The sequence below is a fragment of the Periophthalmus magnuspinnatus genome, chromosome 7, assembly GCF_009829125.3.
Source record: "Periophthalmus magnuspinnatus isolate fPerMag1 chromosome 7, fPerMag1.2.pri, whole genome shotgun sequence".
Taxonomy (NCBI): Eukaryota; Metazoa; Chordata; class Actinopteri; order Gobiiformes; family Gobiidae; genus Periophthalmus; species Periophthalmus magnuspinnatus.
The window spans coordinates 34105483-34127735 of NC_047132.1; the positions used below are offsets into that span (position 1 = coordinate 34105483).

At 47.1% G+C, this 22253-nt stretch overlaps 1 protein-coding gene across 2 annotated transcripts in view; it reads right to left on the bottom strand.

Annotated features, from left to right (window-relative positions):
• camta1a (calmodulin binding transcription activator 1a) overlaps positions 1-22253 on the bottom strand; it is a 413228-nt gene that overhangs the window by 105408 nt on the left and 285567 nt on the right. The gene's annotated exons all lie outside the window — the stretch shown is intronic.

The window sequence follows — 22253 nt, forward strand, 5'->3', positions numbered from 1 at the left end:
GATCTGACATTTTGGCAGGCTGAGGAGAGAGAGCTGACCCGCGTATGTAATTTATACTGAAATAAGGCCAAAGGGTGAAAACCACGACAGGTAGAGACAGAATGGAAGACTTATAGCGCCTACAGATACAAGTGCAAACACCGCTGAAGACGCAGAACAAGCAGAACAAGCAGACAGCCCCAAACCAGACAAAGGCAGAAGGGAGTATATTTATTGAGGCAGAGAGATCCACGTATATATACAAATACAAGAGGAGGCGAGCAGAAAAGAACACAGATAGATGCTCTGAACCAATACACCGGGGAAAGGTGATAAGAAATGTAAGAGTAAGGCAGAACGCGAGAAGGACCCAGAGCAAAGTCAAAGTTAGAGTGAAAGAGAGAGACAGAGAAGGGGGTGAGGGCAGTAACTCGCGCCTCGACAGGTCTCAGGAGGTTGTAATGTATAGCATCGTTTCAATCTCTCAACACCAACTACAGCCCTCTTTTTTCATCTGCTTCTACAGGAGGAGGACGCGCACGCTCTCCTCTCCTCCTGAGCCAAATCGGCGTTCACAGTGATCGAATGTGCTCGCGTCTGACGTTATAGCCCCAAATATGAATAGTTATTTGTAGTTAGCCGCGCGCCGTGTCCCCATTCAGGTGCGGAATCTCAAGGTTAGTGACGCTAAAGCTCGGATGTGAAATGCGACGTCAGGCGTGTTTCTATGTTTGTCTTTGAGTCTTTCTGCCGGAGTCCAGGGCTTGATTTACCTGCCTCACGCACCATTACTCCCGCTCCCATGCATGCCCGGCCCCAATAATTGATCTGCGTGCTACTGTAACTAAATCCGTCAAGACACTGACACCTCCTTCTCCACGACTCCGCTCGTTCCTGTTCTCTTTTCCCTCTCCTCCTGCTTCTGTGTGTGTCTTTTATCATGGCCGCCAGATTGCGTGCGACGCTGGTAGTCTGCCAGCAGAGGGAGTCCCCGTCAGAGCGAGCAGGCGAGGATCCGGGGAGGAAAGCCCAAACACCACACACCCAAATCCTCTGAAGACAACATAAAGACATCTCTGGCAGCGCGGTGACAGAGGCAGCGCCGCTCTGACCTCCGGAGGTGATACGCTTTCAACGCCGTGTCTCAGCTCCACAAACAGCTGTTGGCTCTGGGCAGAAGGCAACGATGACCCGTAATTTATGTCCAGGACGGCCCCCTCCGCTCCCCCTCGGCCTGTCCCTCTCAGCCTGTCCCTCCGACTTGTGTTTGCATAGTGCATTTAAAGTAATAAGTACAGTATCTCCTTGGATGCCACAGAGCTATAAATCAGACACAAATAGACCTGTCACCTTAGTAAACAAAGGATGGGCCCAGTTATCATTAAAAACAAAAGGTTTCTGCTGGAGGGCTGGACGTGCATACGGATGAGACGCCGGCCAATCGTCCATCTCCTTGGCGCGCCCTGAGCCTCGTACATTCACATGCTACGCCCGTCCACATCAACGTAATAAAAAGTGGAAATTGGTCTTTGGATGTCCCGTTTTATCTGCACATGTAAAATAGACTCGCCTTTTTAAATAAACTTCTCAAAGTGACTGAGGTGAAGGTGGACATGTACATTATAGAGCTGATATAACACGGCGTGTTCCTGCGGCGTGTTCAAATGCAGAGAGCGCCTCCGTGGACTCGGAGTGAACCGCAGAAGACACTGGGAGGTTTATATCCCCAGAGCCGGCGGCTGATAACAGTTTGATTATGATATTTACGCTCCATAATGACTTCTGATGACAAACGGCTCACAATCACAGACTCACTCCATCACATCGCGTCGGTCGACGTGACGTTAGAGATTTAGGTCAGACTCGGAAAATGAGACTTGGATTCGACGGCGGCGACGACATTGTTCAATGTCATGACAGCGAGATGAAAATTTAGCATCATTTGTTATGAAGAGCCATCAGTGTTTATGACAGCCGATCCATCGCCGAGTAAGCTGTGTGTCCCCTACACGTCAACGTGTGACACACGCGACGCACCAAATGTCAAAGAATGTCAGCTCCATGTCCCAGCACACGCCTGACGCCACGCAGGCCCGTGTCGCAGCACACGCCTGACGCCACGCAGGGAAAGAGACAATGAGAATACCATTTATTTCATTTCTTTCATTTTAATCAGGACTGTAGCTGCTCCAGGCTGTGACCTGCAGAGTCCGGGGTCTGTCCAGAGTCTGTCCAGAGTCTGTCCGGGGTCTGTCCAGAGTCTGTCCAGAGTCTGTCCACAGTCTGTCCCGGGTCTGTCCGGGGCCCCTCAGGTGTGAGTGAGTCTGACCCTGTGGTTCTGGTGTGAACACGTCCTGTTTCTTTACAGAGATCACATATAAAAGACAATGCTCCATCTCCCTCCTCCTCCTTTCTCTCCTCCTTCCTCTCCTCCTCCTCCTCCTCCTGTCAGTCAGACCTTCACAGTCACACGTCTGTAGAGTCTCATGTTTCATGTTCGTTCCTCGTTTCCTCAGTTTCAGGCTCTGTGGCTGCCGTCCTCTGTTGTCATGGCGATTGTCCAATTCAAATCTAAACATTAAATCATTTTCCTTAAACCCATGAATAAGATTCTCATAAACCGTTGTGATTTGTTTCATCACTGTTTTAAAGTCGAAGTTACTAACTATTGCTAATGTTGATGCAATCGCTCAAACAGCGACTTTCAAAGACCAAGACGACGCTTTTGAATAAGACGAGGAACCTTCAAACTTAAAACACAATTTCTTCAAACCTTTTTATCCTGAAACACCAGAGTGATCTGCTGCTCATAATTATAAAAACACAAAACCAGAACAGAAAAAACACCTCAGACAAACTGCACCTTTGGACAAACCGGCTCAGATCCGCTCACTTGACACTTTCTGTTTTAAACTGATCCATTTTGAGGAGAAAGTGTTTACTGCTCGTCCTTATGCACCGACTCTACGCCGCGCGATCGTAAAACCGCTCCACATAAGCAAAAACACGACGTAACGAAGCCTCACAACTTCAGTTAAGAGCAGAAACATGGACGGCGCTTACACAGCAGCGAGCGCCCGACGCCTTATGGACGCTTTCACCTCCAGCTGATGGAGACGGGATGATGATAATGGGGACGGCCTCCTCCTCCAGCCGCGACTTATTCTAAAGACAGCGCCGTTTGAGAGCGATCGCCACATCCCATTAACTCTGCAAAACAAGGTCTATCCCAAAGTGCTGCTTGATGAAGATGAAGATGAAGATGACCACACATCTGTACAGTACGACACCGGGCCCCGCGCCGCTCTAATGGGGCTCCTCCACGCCCCGGATCTGCAGCGGCGGCGTTTTCGGGGAATTGGGACGCCACTGTGTAAGATGGTGTGAGGAAGAGGAGGAAAAGGAGGAGGAGGAGGAGGAAGAGGAAGAGCAAAGTGAGCAAACAAGAGAGTCTGTCTAAAGTCGAACACAAGTAGAATCTGTCAGCTCCAGGTTTATCAGACGCCTGGAAAATACACACACACACACACGCACCCCTATACACACACACACACACCCCCACACCCCGGCACGCACACACACACACACACACTCTCTCTCTCACACACAACGACTTAATTAAACTTTCTTTTGCGTTTGACGAACACGGCGGCCGCTCTGTGTCGTCTGTCTCCTTCTCCTGATAAATTCATTTTGCTGCCAGATATGAGACGCTTCAACTCTTCTCCTCCTCTCTGCCTCCTCCCCTCCTCTCTCTCTCTCTCTCTCTCCTCCCCTCCTCCTCTCCCTCTCTCCCTCTCTCTCCTCGGTGGCAGAAGGTCCTGTCCTCTGTTTGTCTGTCTGGCTGCATGACTGACGCGCCCTCTCTCCTCATCTCTCTTTCTCTCTCTCTCTCTCTGTCCTTCTGTCTTCTCCTCACCTCTCCCTTTCCCTTCCAGTCCCTCTCCTCTCCCCTCTCCCTCTCTCTCCTGCTCTTTCCCCCTCCCTCTCCTCCTCCCCCTCCTCTCTCTCCCCCTCCTCCCCCCCCCCCCCCCCCCCTCCCCCTCCTCTCCCCCCCCCCCCTCTCTCCTCCTCCTCCTCTCCACAGACGTGCTCCTCTCTGTTGTGTCTCATTATGTGGGTGAGGTGTTTTGGGGCCCATCATCCCACACTGTCAGGAGCCATAATGCCTCTCAGTGGGCGTCCGGATTCTGTTTGTTTCTGTGCGTGTGCTGCTCTTCTTCTTTTCCTCCTCCTCCTCCTGGAAAACTCCACCAGTGCAGCCTCTTGATACTTTGCTGATGTCATCAACATGACATGGGAGTGTGATGCTAACTGTAGGCACTGCTCTGTCTGAGGTTTCTGAGGTGCAGATAAACACGTCCCAGACGTCACAGACACGAGCTAGCATTAGCATTAGCATTAGCATTAGCAACACTTTTTTAAAGTCGATTTTCTCATGTGATACTTCTACTTTTACTTGAGTATGTTTCTGCTTCAGTATGTGTACTTTTACTTAAGTAACACAATGGAGTACTATCACCACTGCAGACAAAACACACACGCACACGGAACACCGCACACAGAACACTACACACACAACACCGTACACACCACACACACAACACCTCACACACAACAACACACACAGAGCGCCACACACAGAGCGCCACACGATGCAAAAATACAACAAAACAATCACGTTCTTGATGAAGTTTAAATGACATTTAATATATTTACTGAAAAATTAAACATAAAGTGACACTGAAAGACACAGTGTGACTGGGGTCACTGTGTGACCGGGGTCACTGTGTGTACCTGCTTCCTTCATGTTTCAGACCTGGAGATGTTCTCTGTAAACGTGTAAATGTTTAAACGTGTAAACGTGTAACGTGCTCTGTCTGTGGAGCAGATCGTCTTCATCTCATTTGGGCGGATTGTGACGCTCATTACACAGACGTGTGTGTTTTCATGCATGTAAATAAAGAGGAGAGATAACGAGCGCCAAGAAGAGATGGGAGGAGAGAGGAGGGAGGAGGAGGAGGGATAAGAGGAGACGCAGACTGAAGGAGGGAGGAGGGAGAGATGGAGAGAGAAAGCATAAGACAGAGGAGGGGAGCGCGGGGGGAGTGAGGAGGAGGAGGAGGAGGAGGAGGAGGAGGAGGAGGAGTGTTAATGAGTGTTAGATGTGCTGAGGTCGCTCTGTTTGTTCTGTAATGTTGCGGTGCCACCTCAGGTGGGTGATTAGCAGTAATTATATAATTACACCAAATGTGATAATAAACAGCACAGAGGGAATCAGCTCCATCATCTGCTACGCCACACGTGTACTTATACACGAAATATACACGAAATATACACACGTACTACTGTATACACCTCCAACATGTGTACTTATACACGAAATATACACACGTACTACTGTATACACCTCCAACACGTGTACTTATACACGAAATATACACGAAATATACACACGTACTACTGTATACACACGTGTACTTATACACAAAATATACACACGTACTACTGTATACACCTCCAACACGTGTACTTATACACAAAATATACACACGTACTACTGTATACACCTCCAACATGTGTACTTATACACGAAATATACACACGTACTACTGTATACACCTCCAACATGTGTACTTATACACGAAATATACACACGTACTACTGTATACACACGTGTACTTATACACGAAATATACACACGTACTACTGTATACACCTCCAACATGTGTACTTATACTTTATACACAAAATATACACACGTACTACTGTATACACCTCCAACATGTGTACTTATACTTTATACACAAAGGGGAGGGGCCAGGGGAGGGGAGGTGTGAATGGTAAAATGTTAAATAGTCACATTTTTACATAGTGCTTTACATCAAGGAACCACACACACATTCACACACACCCACACACACATTCACACACACACATTTATCCACCACCACAGGGGGTAGGGGGTTAAGTGTTTTGCCCAATGACACAACAACAGCATCTGTGGAGCTGGAATCACACCGACCTGTGGGTCAGTGTAATGTTTATGTCGAGAGCAGGATTCAAACTGTCAACCTCCTGATCAGAGGATAAACGCTCTACCGACTGAGCCACAGCGTCTCCTGATGAAATAAAGTGAAGTATCTTTAAAGACGCTGATGTTTCCACTGATCTAATAAAGTCTCACAGTTGTAGTTGAATATCAGTATAATCCACATTTACACTGCGGCTCGTTCAAACTGCAGCAGTGACTCCATAACAGCGGCTCATAAACACGAGCCGACGCCGCCGAGCGAGAGCCACACACCTGCTTTACTGTTTCGCCCCAATCTGACGAGCCAGATTGTCTTTTATGTAACTGCGAAACTCCGCCCACTCCCAAATGCTAAACCAAATAAAGCAGAAAGTGGACTCGCCCAGTGGCGTCCGGATCATTTGAGCTCGACACAAAAAGTAATGGAGGCCTCCGCACACCTGTGAGTAAAACGCCATTTGCCGGTGACACACAGTAACTGCCAATAAAACAAGTGCTGAGTCGCTCCCACAGGCAGCCAGGGGGCGCCGGGGACAAATGAACACGAGCTGGGAGGAAAGAGCTGTTCCCCGAGGATCACGGCTGTTCTGGAGTCTTTACGCCCCTCCCTCTACCGTCTGAAACGGAGCGTCTCATCCTTAAGCCCAACGCAAAGAAACACGTGTAAGACAAAAGAGGCTTAGCTAACGCCGCGCGACGCCAAACGAATGTGGAGTTTGGCCGTTAAAATAAATGACCTTTGGGGAGGAGCTGCCTGAAACGAAACAGACGAGGAAGAAAATACAGGTTCATTTAGAGAGTTTGAAGAAAGAGCCACAGGGAACCACGACGTCTTTATCATAAACTATAACAAACCTCTGACTGTTTTAAATCAAAACGACACAAAAACACATCATTTTGAGTTAAAAATCTCAACTTGTAAACATTTGTCAGTAACACGGCTCCGTTTGAATCAATGACGCTGAAAAGTGTAAAGACGTGACTGAGTTTAGCTCCAAATGAAGCTCATCGAGGCCAGAGGCTCATTTAGAGACGAGTCCCATAGCAACCGAGTATCATAGCAACCGAAGAGCCAATCAGGAGCAGTTTAGCAGCTTAGCAACGCTGTCAATCAAACTTGTCGCTAACGCTAACAGGAGAAAGAAGGATTTGTCTGTTATTAATGTTCATATCTTGATTTACAGACACAATAGTGAAATAAAAACCCCAGGATCATGTAGAGGGTTAATACGAACATTTAAGACCAAAATGAGTCTGACAGACGCAGAGGATCATCATCACTTCCTGTTTGTAACGCGGCGGTTAGCACGTTAGCTCTGTGCATTATATAAACAGTCTATGCTAGCAGGTTAGCTCTGTGAAATAAAAACACGTTCGATGTCTCAGGCTGCGGTCACATTATGTCAGCGTCTCACGGCGAGGAGCGGCGTGCAGAGCGAGGAGCGAAGGAGGAGCAGGGAGGAGAGGGCACAGTGTGGAGGGAGGTGCGCAGGGAGCAGCAGGAGGTGGAGGAGCAGAATAATTACTGCTAATAAAGCCTAAAGGAATCTGAGCGCGGCGTCAGGTACGAGCAGATCAGATTAGAGCCGCCGCCGCCGCCACCGCCGCCGCCACCGCCGCAAACTCATCTGATAATCTGAAGTCCGACTCAGAGCAAAGAGTTTTACAGATTTGACATAATTACAGACGTTTGTGTTTCTGCTCCACCAAACTGAAATTACACCCAAAGAACAAATGTGAGGACGAAGTTTAAAGACACAAGGTTTAAAAATCACAAAACAAATGTGAAAATGTGTTTGTGATTTATGTTATTTATTATTCTTGAAATGTTCCACAGTGTGACATTAAAAGACAATTAGCACAAAGCAGAAAGAAGGGTCGACTTTACTGTGTGGAGTTTGTGTGTTCTCTCTGTGTCTGTGTGGAGTTTGCGTGTTCTCTCTGTGTCTGTGGAGTTTGTGTGTTCTCTCTGTGTGGAGTTTGCGTGTTCTCTCTGTGTCTGTGTGGAGTTTGCGTGTTCTTCCTGTGTCGGCCACGTTACAGGTCAGATCTCTGGAGAGTCTACCCCGCTCATAATACATATTTAAATGAATATTTCCAACATATTTTTTTGTAAACTAGTGAATTAAGAGTACGTTTGACGCCATATTGTGGAACATTCCGGGTAAATCACTGACGTCTCATGGAGCCGACCACGTACTCTCCACCAGAAAAGTTCCAGAGGGCGTCTTTAAACCAAACAGTGTATGAAACATTAAAGGTTAGCGACTCAAAAGCAGAGCGCACTTTGAACACGCTCCTGTTTCTCTTATTTCCAGTTATTACAGGAGTTTTTGCCGCCGTGTGCATGTTACGGCTCATTTGTGTGGCTGTTCTGTCTGAACTCTGAAACCGCCTCCTCGCGCCTCCTCGCGCCTCCTGCTGCTAACTGCTGCTAACTGCCGACCTTGAAGTAACGCTCCGGTCAAACTACACTCAGGAAAAACACCACATTTCCAGAGAAGAAGAAGAAGTGGAGCTGTGAGCGGAGCCAGAGTCGATCCGTTCAATTTAAGAAAGTCAAAAATAGAACCAAACGGCAGCGTGCGGCGAGATTTCAGATTTTTCTTAGAAGATGATGCAAGTGCTCATAACAGAATGGAGCCCGGCCATTTTGTAAAATTATTTTGTGATTTAAGTTTGTGAAGCTGCATCGAAAATTAGCATCAAAGAAAGAGACGGAGAAATGCACCAGCGAGGTACTCCCCCCACGAGCCCTGTGAGCACAGAGCTAACCTGCGAGCCGCCGCAGACAGGAAGTGACGCTGGTTCCATCAACTGCGTCTGTCAGACTCATTCTGGTCTTAAATGTTCGTATTAACCCTCTACATGATCCTGGGGTTTTTATTTCACTATTGTGTCTGTAAATCAAGATCTGAACATTAATAACAGACAAATCAGGTCCTTCTTTCCCCGAGGTCGCTCCTGTTAGCGTTAGCAACAGGTTTGATTGACACGTCAGACCTGTTAAACACCTCCTGCTAAACCAGCGATGACACCCGTAGTCATAATAATAATAATAATAATGATAATAATAATAATAATAATAATAATAATAATGATAATAATAATAATAAATTATCGAACTCGTCTCCAAATGAGCTGTTATAACTGTTAGCCTCGATGTGAGAGTGTGTGTGTGTGTGTGACTGTGTGTGAGGGGGTGTGTGTGTGTGACAGTGTGTGGGGGTGTGTTTGGGTGTGTGTGTGTGTGATGTTCAACACTGTGACCATAAACTCGTCTGTTTCCACGGAGACGATCACCTGATCAGATCACATTTCTAAAGGTTGTACCATAAAAGTTACACAGTGCAGCTTTACGTAATCTCGCGCCGCAGAGGTCTTGGCAGCGCGGCGTCGTTCTCCCATCTGTTTCCTCACATAACGGTTTTAGGACGACGCGCCCGATCCGGGGCTCGCGTGCGGTCAGACTCTCGTAACAATCTCCATCTGCGGGAGCCCATCTCCACACGGGACGTTTCCCGCTCTCATCTGGCGCGGCTCCGGAAGCGCCGAGAAAAATGTTTAGAGGCGGAGCGCCGAGAGGGGGGGGCGGACGTCATTAGCCCGGGCGGAGGCGCCGCTTCTGATGCTACTCTATCTCCCCCAAGCACCTGTTCTGGCTCCAGATGAGATCAGGAAGGTGGGGCAGCGGAGGGCAAAGGAAGGAGGGAGCGGAGAGAGGTAAAAGGGAGGGCTGTGCGGAGGAGATATCAGCGCCGCCTTGAACCAGGCTCCAGGCACTTGTTATCGAGGTTTGATTTCTCGCTCTGCTCCTCCACGCGCTCGTCGTATTGTAATAGTTGTTGGCTGTGAACGTGGCAGCTGCAAGTCAAGGGGATTAGGAAAAAAAGATTTGATGTTTGTTTGTAAGTGTCTGGCATTTAGTATTTTATCAAAATAAGCACCGGGCCAACGGGGAAATAGAGAAATATCAGAGTGTGAAACATCCTCTGCACGATTTCAAAGAGTCAGGTCGAATTAATGAGACGAAAGTCACAGGGTTTAGTCAAACGTCCAGATCAGTATCACAGAGGTGTGAGGAGGAGCAGGAGGAGCAGGAGGAGCAGGAGGAGCAGGAGAAGCATAGAGGAGCAGGAGGAGCACAATGAGGAGCACAACGAGGAGCACAATGACGAGCACGATAAGGAGCACAGCGAGGCCTGATGCCTGTTCCTCTGCAGAGACGAGGGTTTAAACCTGACGTCTGTCTATGCACTGAGAGTTTAAACCTGATGCCCTTCCACACAGAGTTAATCCGACAGGGAGCGTTTCTCCTTTGAACCAGGGAGACTAAATATTAAATGAGGAGTTGTGCTTTACATAATCTCACCCTGACCTTGTGTTGTAACAGTTGAAGAAAACAGAAAAGAGGAAATATTTCATTGGCGTTTTGAGTTCACCTTAAATAACTTCAATCGCAGCTGTTTTCAGTCGCTAATCTTTTGAAGAGATCTGCCAATTACCCGAGCGCCGTAGCACTTGAAAGAGCGGCGTCTGTGTGAGGCGTCGGGGCTTTACGGGTTCAGTTTGTAAAAGGCGTTTTACTGCAGACCGATCTCAGCGCTGTGTTTTTACACAGTACCGTCTCCACTCGTCCTGTGATGTTGGGATAACATATTGGCTGTTTATTAGGCAGTAGTCAATGCCCAGGCCAGACAGCAGCAGTAAAAGCCGCTCTATAGCTGCCAGTGCCGCCTGTCCACAGGGCGCTCGCTCTGCCAAGGCCATATGCCACTGTGCTACGAGAAGCAATCTGCACCTTAATCTCCATCATCACCCGGTCAGCCCAGAAAACAAACACAGCATGTTTACATGACCTTTAGAAGCACAAACAGCCTAAAGATAACCGCCTAAATAATGTAAAATACTTTAACAAAACACTAAAAAAAAAACAAACGCCAAGAGACAACACTAAAAATAATGCCAGCAGATCCCAAAGTTTAAGTGCTGCGGTGCCAGGTCCCCGAGCCGCGCCAGGCTGTAAGGTTGCACTGGGACGCCCCCGTCAATTTATTTTGGGCCTCTTCAATTTTTTAAAGAGGAGCCAAAGTGCTGGCCAGGGGCACTTTAGAGACCCCTGGAGCAGCCTCGACACAAGGGACGTGCCAGACACGCGTCCCCGTCCGGCTCCTGTCAGGACCTGGCGGCGGTGAGCGGAGGGTGCTCGGATTCCTCTTCATCGATCCCTCCTCGCGTCGTTTATCGCCTCTGCGGCTCCGCGGGCCGCGGCCCGGGCGGTCCGAGCGGAGGGCGCGCCGCGGGCCCGGGAGAGGCACAATATCTGTCTTGGCAGCGTCCGAGCGCCGAGGAATCATAGCGGCGTTATGGAGCCGAGGGGAACCGGGCCCGTCTTTATGGCTCTTTAATCAGAGCGGAGCAGGCTGGGTAAAGATCAATGATCTCAGAGTGTTAGCATTGACTCGGGCCTACAGCTCCCAATCAAAGGCCTCCCACCTAATGTTACGTTTAATGAGCCAATTAGTCCACAATGGCGTGGCCGGCATCTTAAACTGTTGTTTACTCTGCATTCATTATTAATATCTCATACTTAGGTATGAATAAAATTAAAAGGAGCAGTGAGACCATTAGCTCCCCACGGCGGATGCTTATTAAGATAGGACTCTTTGTTATGGAGCTCGGGGTGGGCTGGTAATGGCCGGCGGTGGGCAGAAGCTTCAGTGAGTGGCGTGATTTATACAGACTCACGTTTGAGAGGCTGCGGTCCGCTGTGCGCCGGAGACACAGGCGCGCGCCCGCTGCGCCTCCTCTGGGGCACGTTCACACGAGTGCGGAGAGGAAAACGTTTATTTGATTCTTTGTTTTTCTTTAAGAGACGCTGCCGTAAAAAGCTGAAAAGTGCGAGTGGCTGTGGTGGAGTTGGAGCAGCTGCCTGGCTCCTGGTGGATGTACAGGTGGCTGCGCTTAATTTCACTAACTGTGTCATTTTTAAACAAGTGCTAAAATAAAGAGACGCTACAGCTGTTCCAACTAATGCTCGACAACAGAAGGTGATTCTCAAGTTCTATTTTTCTATACTCAAAGAGCGACGGAGGAAAACGAGTACGGAAAAGACAGAAGAGCTGAACGAGTCCACACTGCCCTCGGGTAATTAATGCATTTACTCTTCGGTGAGTCTTCGGTGAGTCTTCGGTGAGTCTTCGGTGACTCTTTGGTGACTCTTTGGTGACTCTTTGGTGAGTCTTTGGTGACTCTTCGGTGACTCTTCGGTGACTCTTTGGTGACTCTTTGGTGAGTCTTTGGTGAGTCTTTGGTGACTCTTCGGTGACTCTTTGGTGACTCTTTGGTGAGTCTTTGGTGAGTCTTTGGTGACTCTTTGGTGACTCTTTGGTGACTCTTTGGTGAGTCCTCGGTGACTCTTTGGTGACTCTTCGGTGACTCTTTGGTGACTCTTTGGTGAGTCTTTGGTGAGTCTTTGGTGAGTCTTTGGTGACTCTTTGGTGACTCTTCGGTGAGTCCTCGGTGACTCTTTGGTGACTCTTCGGTGACTCTTTGGTGAGTCTTTGGTGAGTCTTTGGTGAGTCTTTGGTGAGTCTTTGGTGACTCTTTGGTGACTCTTCGGTGAGTCCTCGGTGACTCTTTGGTGACTCTTCGGTGACTCTTTGGTGAGTCTTTGGTGAGTCTTCGGTGACTCTTCGGTGACTCTTTGGTGAGTCTTCGGTGACTCTTTGGTGAGTCTTTGGTGAGTCTTTGTTGAGTCTTCGGTGACTCTTTGGTGAGATGTTGCAGGACCAGAGCACCGACACCGGGCTGATTGGGAGATTTGCCTGTTTGGCTGTTTGTGGTGACAGAGACAGAGTGAGTGTGTGTATACAGAGACTGGAGCAGAAAAAAAAATAAATCAAAAAATCAATAAAACATTAAAATCGCTTCAGTCAACAGAGCAAGACGCAGCTGCATCCAACAGAGCAAGACGCAGACAGATCCTCTGCCGATACAGCACCATTCAGCCGAGCCGGGCCAGACTCAGCCCCAGTGGATTAGTCTGGAGATAAAGGCAATAAGCAGTAAAAAAGTAAGATGTAGTTTTGCATTGTGTTCTGCGCCTGAGGCTCGCAGAGCTCATGACCAATCACTACAATTTTAAGAGAGATTTTTTGCATAAGATGATCAGAAAACCAATTCCAAGGTTTGATATCATCCCCAAGGCGGCGGCAGTAACAGACAGAGCCTAAACGTGCTATTAAATAAAAGAGGAAATGCGTTTGGTGATTTGTGCTGCAAACTAACCAAGCGAAGCGTTTAAATCAGACCCACTCTGCAAAATGGACTTTTTTAGATGTTTAACCATGTCCCACAGTGTGTCTTTAAATCAGAGCTGTTCAGATGTTTCTCCATGTTCTGGTCGTTTCTTCTGGTTGAGCCTCTGAAGTTTGAAGTTTGAGTTTAATCTTTAATCCACTATTTTCAAGACGCCATTTTGTCGATTTACCCCCGTTTAACCTCCACCTGTGCCACGCCCCCTGTGACGTCCGCTCTTCCTTCTTCAGTTTATTTTCTTAATCGTTGATACTCGTAGATTCTGCAGCGTCGCGTCGTCATTTTGCTCCAAATAAATAAAAATGCTCTGCTTTAGTGCGACGTGCCTCTGTCCATAGGGGGCGCTACAGCAGGCGGCGCTTTAGTGTGACGATGTTTACGGCGACGTCAGCTCCACTGGACACCACAGGTTTTTTTTATGAAGTGTTTTTAGATGAATTTTGTGATTTAAAAAGTGTAAATTATAACAGAGATGAGAACCATAGAGACTCAAGCTCAATAGGGCTGATTTAAACGTTTCATTTTCTCGTTAAAACATTTTCCAAATCCTTTAAACTGTTTCTCGTGGTGATTTATATTTATTTGGGGGTAAACACTGTCAGGTTTGCACACGTCACCTCTGAGTTTGTAGATGTATTTTCAGATGAATATTGTGATTTAAAATGTGTAAATTATATGGTAAAGACGCACAGGGTCAGAGGTCACACCTGTAGAGACACACACAGGTACATCGTCGGCTTTAGGCTCAACTTTTCTCCAAATATCCAGTGTTATCCTTCAGTTCCACGTGTGAAGCAACAGGGTGAGACTTTGCGGTTGCTCGTTGAAGCGCTGCATAATAACTCACAGCCAACATCGCGCTGGAACACGGAGGCAATCGCTTTCAAGCTTCCACTTAAAATAGTCGCGGTGACAAGGCTGCTGCTTTAAATAAGCGGCGGCGCCCGTCTGGAGAGGCTGCTTAATCCCCCCGGAGACGCACAGAAGACCCCGGGCGAGGAAATCCTGGAGAGATGGGACAGGTACAGCAGGTGAGCGAGGGAGCGGGGCCCAGAGGAGGGGGCCATGGAAATGAGGCGGCGCACCTCCACCCGCACCCCCACACACGCGCCCTCAAACGCACGCATCCACCGGGGGCACTCTACAGCACATTTACAATTTAAAAGTTTAGACATTCCAAAACAAAAATAGGCTCAAAATATACAAGCATCAGGAGTGAGTCCACGGAGCCGCCGGGGGCCCTCGCGATGACTCCTGTTTGCACCGGGTTTTATTATTCCAAAGTAAATATGAGAGCTCTGTGAAACGTATACGTGCAGACTAAGAATAAAAACAAACGTAAACATATGCAAACCGGTTAGACGCTTCATTACAGCAGGACGTCAGCTCAAATGAAGCTCTAGATAAACTATTTTAATCTACAATCATCAGCTGTGATGAATAAACAGCAGAATCAAACAGTTTAGTCGTGAGTTTGCGTCAGTCATGAGGCCGACACGTCATGAATTCAACCTTCTACAGCTCGAATTTGATCATAAAAGCAAAGAAATAATCAAAAATGTACCAAAAGTGCAAAGAAAAAGTAACACAAGAAATACTGACCCCAAAAAGTGTTGTTCCTCGTTTCATAATATATAAGGTTATATATGATGCTGAATAAGTCGATGTAGTGATTATTACGACCGAGCGCTCACAAACACAACATTTATACAGTAAGAAGAAGAAAGAAGGACCTGATTTGTCTGTTATTAATGTTCAGATCTGGATTTACAGACACAATAGTGAAATAAAAACCCCAGGATCATGTAGAGGGTTAATACGAACATTTAAGACCAAAATGAGTCTGAAGCAGCAGAGACAGAGAGAGGACAGAGGACACAGAGAGGACAGAGAGAGGACACACGTGGGGCGAGCACAGGACTGTCCAAACTACGGCTCAGGGGCCAAATGTGGCCCTCAGAATATTTTTTGTTGGTCCTCATGTCTCCTCCTAAACTGGCCCGATTGATCAGGAAGTATTTTTTACTACAAACTGAAGAGATTCTACGTCTGTCACCTGAATCTGTGAACCTATCACATCACAGACCTAAACATAAACTTCCACGTCTTATTAAACGTACAGTGTCTCAGGTTAGCGAGGTCCGTTCATTTATATAAAGAGTCTATGCTAGCAGGTTAGCTCTGTCCGTTCATATAAAGAGTGTATGCTAGCAGGTTAGCTCTGTCTGTTTATATACAGAGTGTATAATGTGTAAATGTTTAAACTGTGACAGATTCAGTTTAAACCATCAACAAAAACATCTTCATCTTCACTTTGACACAAACCCTTCAGCTCTTCTTTCGCTCTAACTCTTTTATTTCATCTCTTTTACAGAGGTTTTCTCAGTAAGGGTCAAACTGTTAAAAAAAAGAAATAGAAAGTAAATACTGTAAATATAAAAGTAACAACATTTTCATTTTTTAAAGAGCGAAGCCCAAACTTTATGTGCAGCTCTGAAAGCAGAATCTGCAGTATCTTTATATTTCACCAAGATTAAATATTTCCATAGGTTTAATATTGTTGTTTACGTAACTTTGCTGTTCTTTGCAAACTTTGCCAATTTCAGCCGCACTTTGTGACATAACGTTCTGCCCCAGTGCCCGGCTCTACATTAAGCCGCTCTCCATAAACGCCCCCCTCCTCCCTTTGTCCCATCCTCTAATTCTTCCCTCTGTTCTTTCTTCACAGCCCTATCAGTTCCTCCTCACGCGCTCCACCCTGCGCCGCTACACCTGAGGCTCTTGTTCTTTTATAGCAAATTGAACCTTTCACTCTCAAAGAAATAATTACTCTCCGGAGAGGAAGGGGCCGCGTGGAATGCTGATATGACGCACAATGTCACCTTGCCACTCTCCAGCCGCCGCAACGCAAACTTAGAGAGCCAGCGGGAGGTCAAGGAGCGCGGGGCTGAGGAGGGCGGGGCCGAGGAGAGAGGGCGGGGCCAATGAGGAAGGAGCCAGTGGGAGGTCAAGGAGCGCGTAGGGCCAGGAAGTGGGCGGGACCGGGGACAAAACAACTGACCACAGTCTCACCTACACATTCAATGTTTGTCTTTATTTTTTGTCCGTGTGTCCCTCAGTCGTCCAGGTCTGATCCAGAGCAAACGACGAAGTTAAATCTGTCACTGGACAAATCGTTTTAAGACTGAAGACGTTTGGCTCGTCCAAGACACGTCTTCAGTTCTGGTCAGATTCCTGCTGGTCACTACCTACTTTGTCTTTATTTTTTATACATTCTACATTTTACATACACAGGACCTCACATATATGAAGTAAGATAAGATATATAGAATTATAGAGGAAAAAAGTTAAATAACTCTACTTTTTTATGTATATATTCTATATTCAAATCCTCAAAGTCGTCCAGGTCAGATCCATAGTAAAAAAATCAACTGGTCAGATTCCTGCTGGACACTGACTTATATCTGTCTGAAGGAGAAGCGAACGACGCTGAAGCTAACACACCTGTTTGTAGCTAACACACCTGTTTGTAGCTAACACACATGTTTGTTTACAGTTTATGTTTGTTGTTTGTTGAGCTGCACAAAGTCTGAACTGAGCCTGGGTCATATTTTGCATAATCATTCAGGCTGCTAAAGGGCACTGTCACACCTATTAGCATACTGGCTATTAGCATACTGGCTATTAGCATACTGGCTAACACTACTGTTGTCCTTGTTTTGATGAAAATAGTCCAAACTGTTGACTGGTTCTGTTCAGATGCAGATGGGCCTGGGGTCAGACTGAGTGAGAAATAATCCTCCATCTTTTTCCTCCATCTTTTATCCTCATAAAACGCCGTGTTCTGACGCTAACGGGCCATGTGCTTCTCTGATTGGTTAATGCACCTGTCAATCACACCTGTCAGAAATCTGGAGAACACGACTCCAGATCTGTAAATGTTTGTTGACACTTCACAAAATAACATGATGCACCCGCCGTATGCAAAGAGTAACACAAACAAAACACAACACAGCTACACACGCCCAGGGAGGGGTTAGCATGTAGCATGTAGCATGTAGCATGTAGCATGTAGCTTGTAGCATGGGGCTAAGTGTGTGGTTTTGGTTTTGGCTGATCGGGCAGGACAAATGGACAGAAGAGGCAAAAACACGAGGAAGACAAGCGAGATATAAGAGGTAATAAGCCGTGATATGATGGAGGGAGTGACCGAAGGAGGAGTGACCGGAGGAGACGGAGGATGGAGGCACAGCGGTGACTTCATGTTAAAGAATGAGCAGGAGGAGGCGACGAGGGGGTCAGAGGAGGCACAGAGGAGGCACAGAGGAGGTGGTCTCGGGCTAAAGACCAGGGGGAGCGTGACGGCCCGGGGTCCAGTCCTTTCAGAGCCGTGTGTCGCATCACTGCCATTTCTGCTCATTACCCATCATGCCTTTCAGCTCCAGAGCGGCCGGTGCAGTCGCGTTGGGGGGGGGGCTAAACGGTTGCCGTGGGGACAGAGGTCAGAGGGCGCGGCGTGGACGGGCGCTGACCCTTAAACACAATCCCAGGTGTTCGCAAAGTGTCAGCGAAGTTTGAGGAAGTGTTTTTATTATGAAACACTTTGGTCTGGATGGAGGATTCAAAACGAGCGCCTGGACTTTAGGTTTTTCTGCAGCTGTCGTGTAGTTGGCCCTATCTCGCAATCGTCTCATCACTGCGTCGCAAACAATAAAAGGCTTTAATTCAGTGAGAAATTCAGACTCATCTCACGTGTTTCCTCACTGCTGATCGAATAACTCACCTAAAAACAAAAACACTTCGCCCTCTATGGGTCTGGGGGAGGTACTGCAGCTCTGTAACCTCCTGAGTCTCATTTTGGTTTTATTCATTTCTCTTTGTTATTTGGGCTGATTGGACCTGATGATGTAAAAACAAATAATTATCTTAAACAAAAAAAAAACAAAAAAACATAAAATTCTAGACATTCTAAACTCTTAAAAATATTCTTTACTGAATATTTTTGCTGCTTTTCTTCTTCTAAAAATTTGCACTGTGGCCGAGACAAACCAAAATGTGTCCAAAGCCTCGAGACCAGAGGTGACAGACTATGGAACAGCGCCCCCTGCCTGTCAGATCCTCTCAGTCTATAACACAGTTTAAGACGAGACTGAAAACTCACCTCTTCTCCCTGGTATTTAACACTAACCTTTTCTTTTTTTCTTGTTTTCTTGTTCTGTTCCTGTTTGATGTGATCTGTTTGTTTTTTGTCGACTTTTATGCAAAGTTATGTTGTTTTTTTGCTCAGCTCATGTCGTTTTAATTTGATAAAGAAATAAACTTGAACTGAACTGAACAAACCTGAGACATGTTTCTGTTTTTGTGTAGAATTTTATCACCACAGGAACAAACAGACGTGAACATTTCTACTGTACGATACTTTTACGTCATTTTAAAGTGACACAAACCAGTTCGAAAGAGTCTAAAGGTGCTGAGCTATAAAGCCACGGCTCAAACACGCGACAAAAGAGCCAAATATGAATGAACGGCGTGTTTATTTAATGTAACATGTAATTATCCACACGGGAGAATAGAAACAGCCACCAGCCCGAATCAAACCAGAGCCTCACCTCAGAACAATTACACAGATAACAGCCCACATTTATTTAAATACTGCGTCCGTCCAGGCCCAGCACGAGCCTCGTTTTATATTCACTCTGAACATTCGATCGAGTCAAGGACACATCAGTATTCTCCGCGTTCAGTATTCTCCGCGTTCAGAGAGCGGCTCAGTGCAGCCGGAGACCAACACTTATTTTAATTCCTGGAGTGAATCATATGTAATGAGCCACAACACAATTAACCTCCTGTGTCCCCCTCCCCCTCCTGTAGACACGGATATGGAACCAACACACACACTGAACACACACTGAACACCGCTCCTAACGCCTGTGTCCCCCTCCCCCCCCTGTAGACACGGATATGGAACCAACACACACACTGAACACACACTGAACACCGCTCCTAACGCCTGTGTCCCCCTCCCCCCCCTGTAGACACGGATATGGAACCAACACACACACTGAACACACACTGAACACCGCTCCTAACGCCTGTGTCCCCCTCCCCCTCCTGTAGACACGGATATGGAACAACACACACACTGAACACACACTGAACACCGCTCCTAACGCCTGTGTCCCCCTCCCCCTCCTGTAGACACGGATATGGAACCAACACACAGGAGCAGTGTTCAGTGTGTGGAGGTGTATGGGCCTAACGCCACTGAACACTGCTCCATGAGGTGCACAGGCCCATACACCTCCACACACTGAACACTGCTCCCAACGCCACTGAACACCGCTCCTGATGCCACTGAACACAGCTCCTGACGCCACTGAACACTGCTCCCAACGCCACTGAACACTGCTCGTAATGCCACTGAACACTGCTCGTAATGCCACTGAACACTGCTCGTAATGCCACTGAACACTGCTCCCAATGCCACTGAACACTGCTCCCAACGCCACTGAACACTGCTCCCAATGCCACTGAACACTGCTCCACTGAACACCACTCCTAATGCCACAGAACAACGCTCCTAACGCTAGACCTAACGCTAGTCGTAACGCTAGACCTAACGCTAGTCCTAACGCTAGTCCTAATGCTAGTTCCAATGCTAGTCCTAATGCTAGTCCTAACGCTGCTCCAAACGCTGCTCCTAACGCCGCTCTGAACGCCGTTCCTAACGCCCTAACGCCGCTCGGGCATCTGTTCCAGCGACGGTGAAATGAGGCTATTTTTAATATCTGCTCGGCTGCTTTCTGAATAATGGGCAAATATTACTCAAGGTCACAACTCATTTGTCAGGCGGCGAGTTGAATGAACGGCCCAGTGCGCTAACGCTAACGCTAACGCTAACATTCAGCCTTTTATTCCACTGATAAAACCACGGCGTCTTTACGAGGGCGCGCCGTTAAAATGGGAGGATTCGTCGCCTTTGGTTATGCACAGATACAATATGTGCCCTGCAGTGAATTAAACGCAGGAATGAAAGAAGAGGAGAAAAAAGAGGAGGAAGAAGGAGAAGAGGAAGGTTTTGGCCTGAAACGGCGCGACATCAAAACATTTTATTGGTCTATATGTATAAAACAGAGCAGGAAATAGGAGCAGGTGGGCTTCTGTGGTTATTGTACTGATTTTTCTCTGTGATATAGAAACTACAAGAGCCTCGTCGCACATAAACGATAAGGTTAAACATCTGCGGCTTTTCCTAGTGGCTTTTCTTTAACAAAATGCCATGTAAGAGAAAACGAGCAGCAGAGAACATCACAGAATAAGATGAAAAAAAGGTCCTGAGACACTTTGGAAGCTGCAGATTTTCAGACGCAGGTGGACGGAGGGTCAGGATTATCCGGCAGAATTTGCTCTTTGACTGTTTTACAAAGGAAATATTTTTAATCCTAGTTTATGGATCTGTGGATAAGAAACGAAAACAGGCACAAATCTAAACGTATTTCCCCTCAGCGCAAACGATTATTATGATTTATTAAAACTTTCAAGTCCAAAAGTGTCGCATTTTTCATTTTCTAACGAATAATAATCACATCCAAGCACAGACTGTAAAGACGCGGCTGAGAGTGAGACGTCGCCACAGCGTCCAGCACATCGAGGCTAGCGGTTATAGCGGCTAATTTAATCTGACCAAGAGTATCATAGCAACCAAAGAGCCAATCCGGAGCCAGGCTGTTGAAGTTTGACAGCGTTGCAAAGCACTCGCTCCCAGCTAAACCAGCAATGTGCACCTAGCAATGCTGTCAATCAAACCTGTTGCTAACGCGGAACGACCTCTTAACACAGAAAGTGATTTAGAGCCGGACGCACGGTTATGATCACTTCCTGTTTGAACCGCAGTGGCTAGCAGGTTAGCTCTGTCCATTATATATACAGTCTATGTTCTATGTATGTATAAGTGAAAATACACTGCCAGGCCAAACAAAAAGGTCCCACTCTAATATTTGTTTGTTCCTTTATCTTTGATCACGTCACATTCTCTGTGTCATTGTTTCGATTTCACTTCTTCAATATCACAGATTTATTTCCATCCAGTTGTTGCATTAATGTTTCTCCTGTTTCATTGATGATGGTCGAGTCTGACGCTGCTCAAAGCTTCTCCAGCTCAAAGATTCTCACTGGGGTTAAGGTCTGGACTCTGTGGTGGACGTGTGTGAAAATGACGTCTCTGCTCCTGATCCACTCTTGAATCGTGACATCGTCGTCTTGGAATCTGCCCAAAAATCCACTGATGGAATAACCTGGTCATTCAGTCTCTTCAGGTGTCAGCTGACCTCACTCTGCTGGACCTCGACTGGACCGACTGCAGGAGGAGACGACCTGTTTGTTTAGTTAAATCCACTCCGATAACATCACCACTTTGTCCCGTGCCCTCCGTTTGACCCCATGACATCATCAAATTATGAAACAAAAACAGGCAAAAACACGACCTTCCTCGCTCTAAGCACAGATCTCTTTATATAAACAGTTTACGGCTCCTGAAGAGTCTCCACCGGCCCCTGACCTCCAGCTGACATCACGACATCAGACTCTCAAACAAAAACAGGCACAAATCTGACCCTGCGAGCGCCGACCTCATAAATATATAACACCACATTTACTTTAGCACAAGACAAAAAGAGTTGGAATAATTCAGTCGAACTCATAATAATCAGGCTGGATTTCCTGTTTGATCCACGTCTGCCTCCTGCCCTCCGTCCGACATCACGACCTCATCAAACGCTCCGTCGTCAACGCGGCCAATCAGAGTGAGTCATCAGCTGATGGCGCGGCGAGGCGGCGTGAGACAAAGGTGTTTGTGGGAGTGGCCCTGTCCATATATCACTGCAGATTATGACAGTTTGAATCCAGATGACGTCCAGAAGGA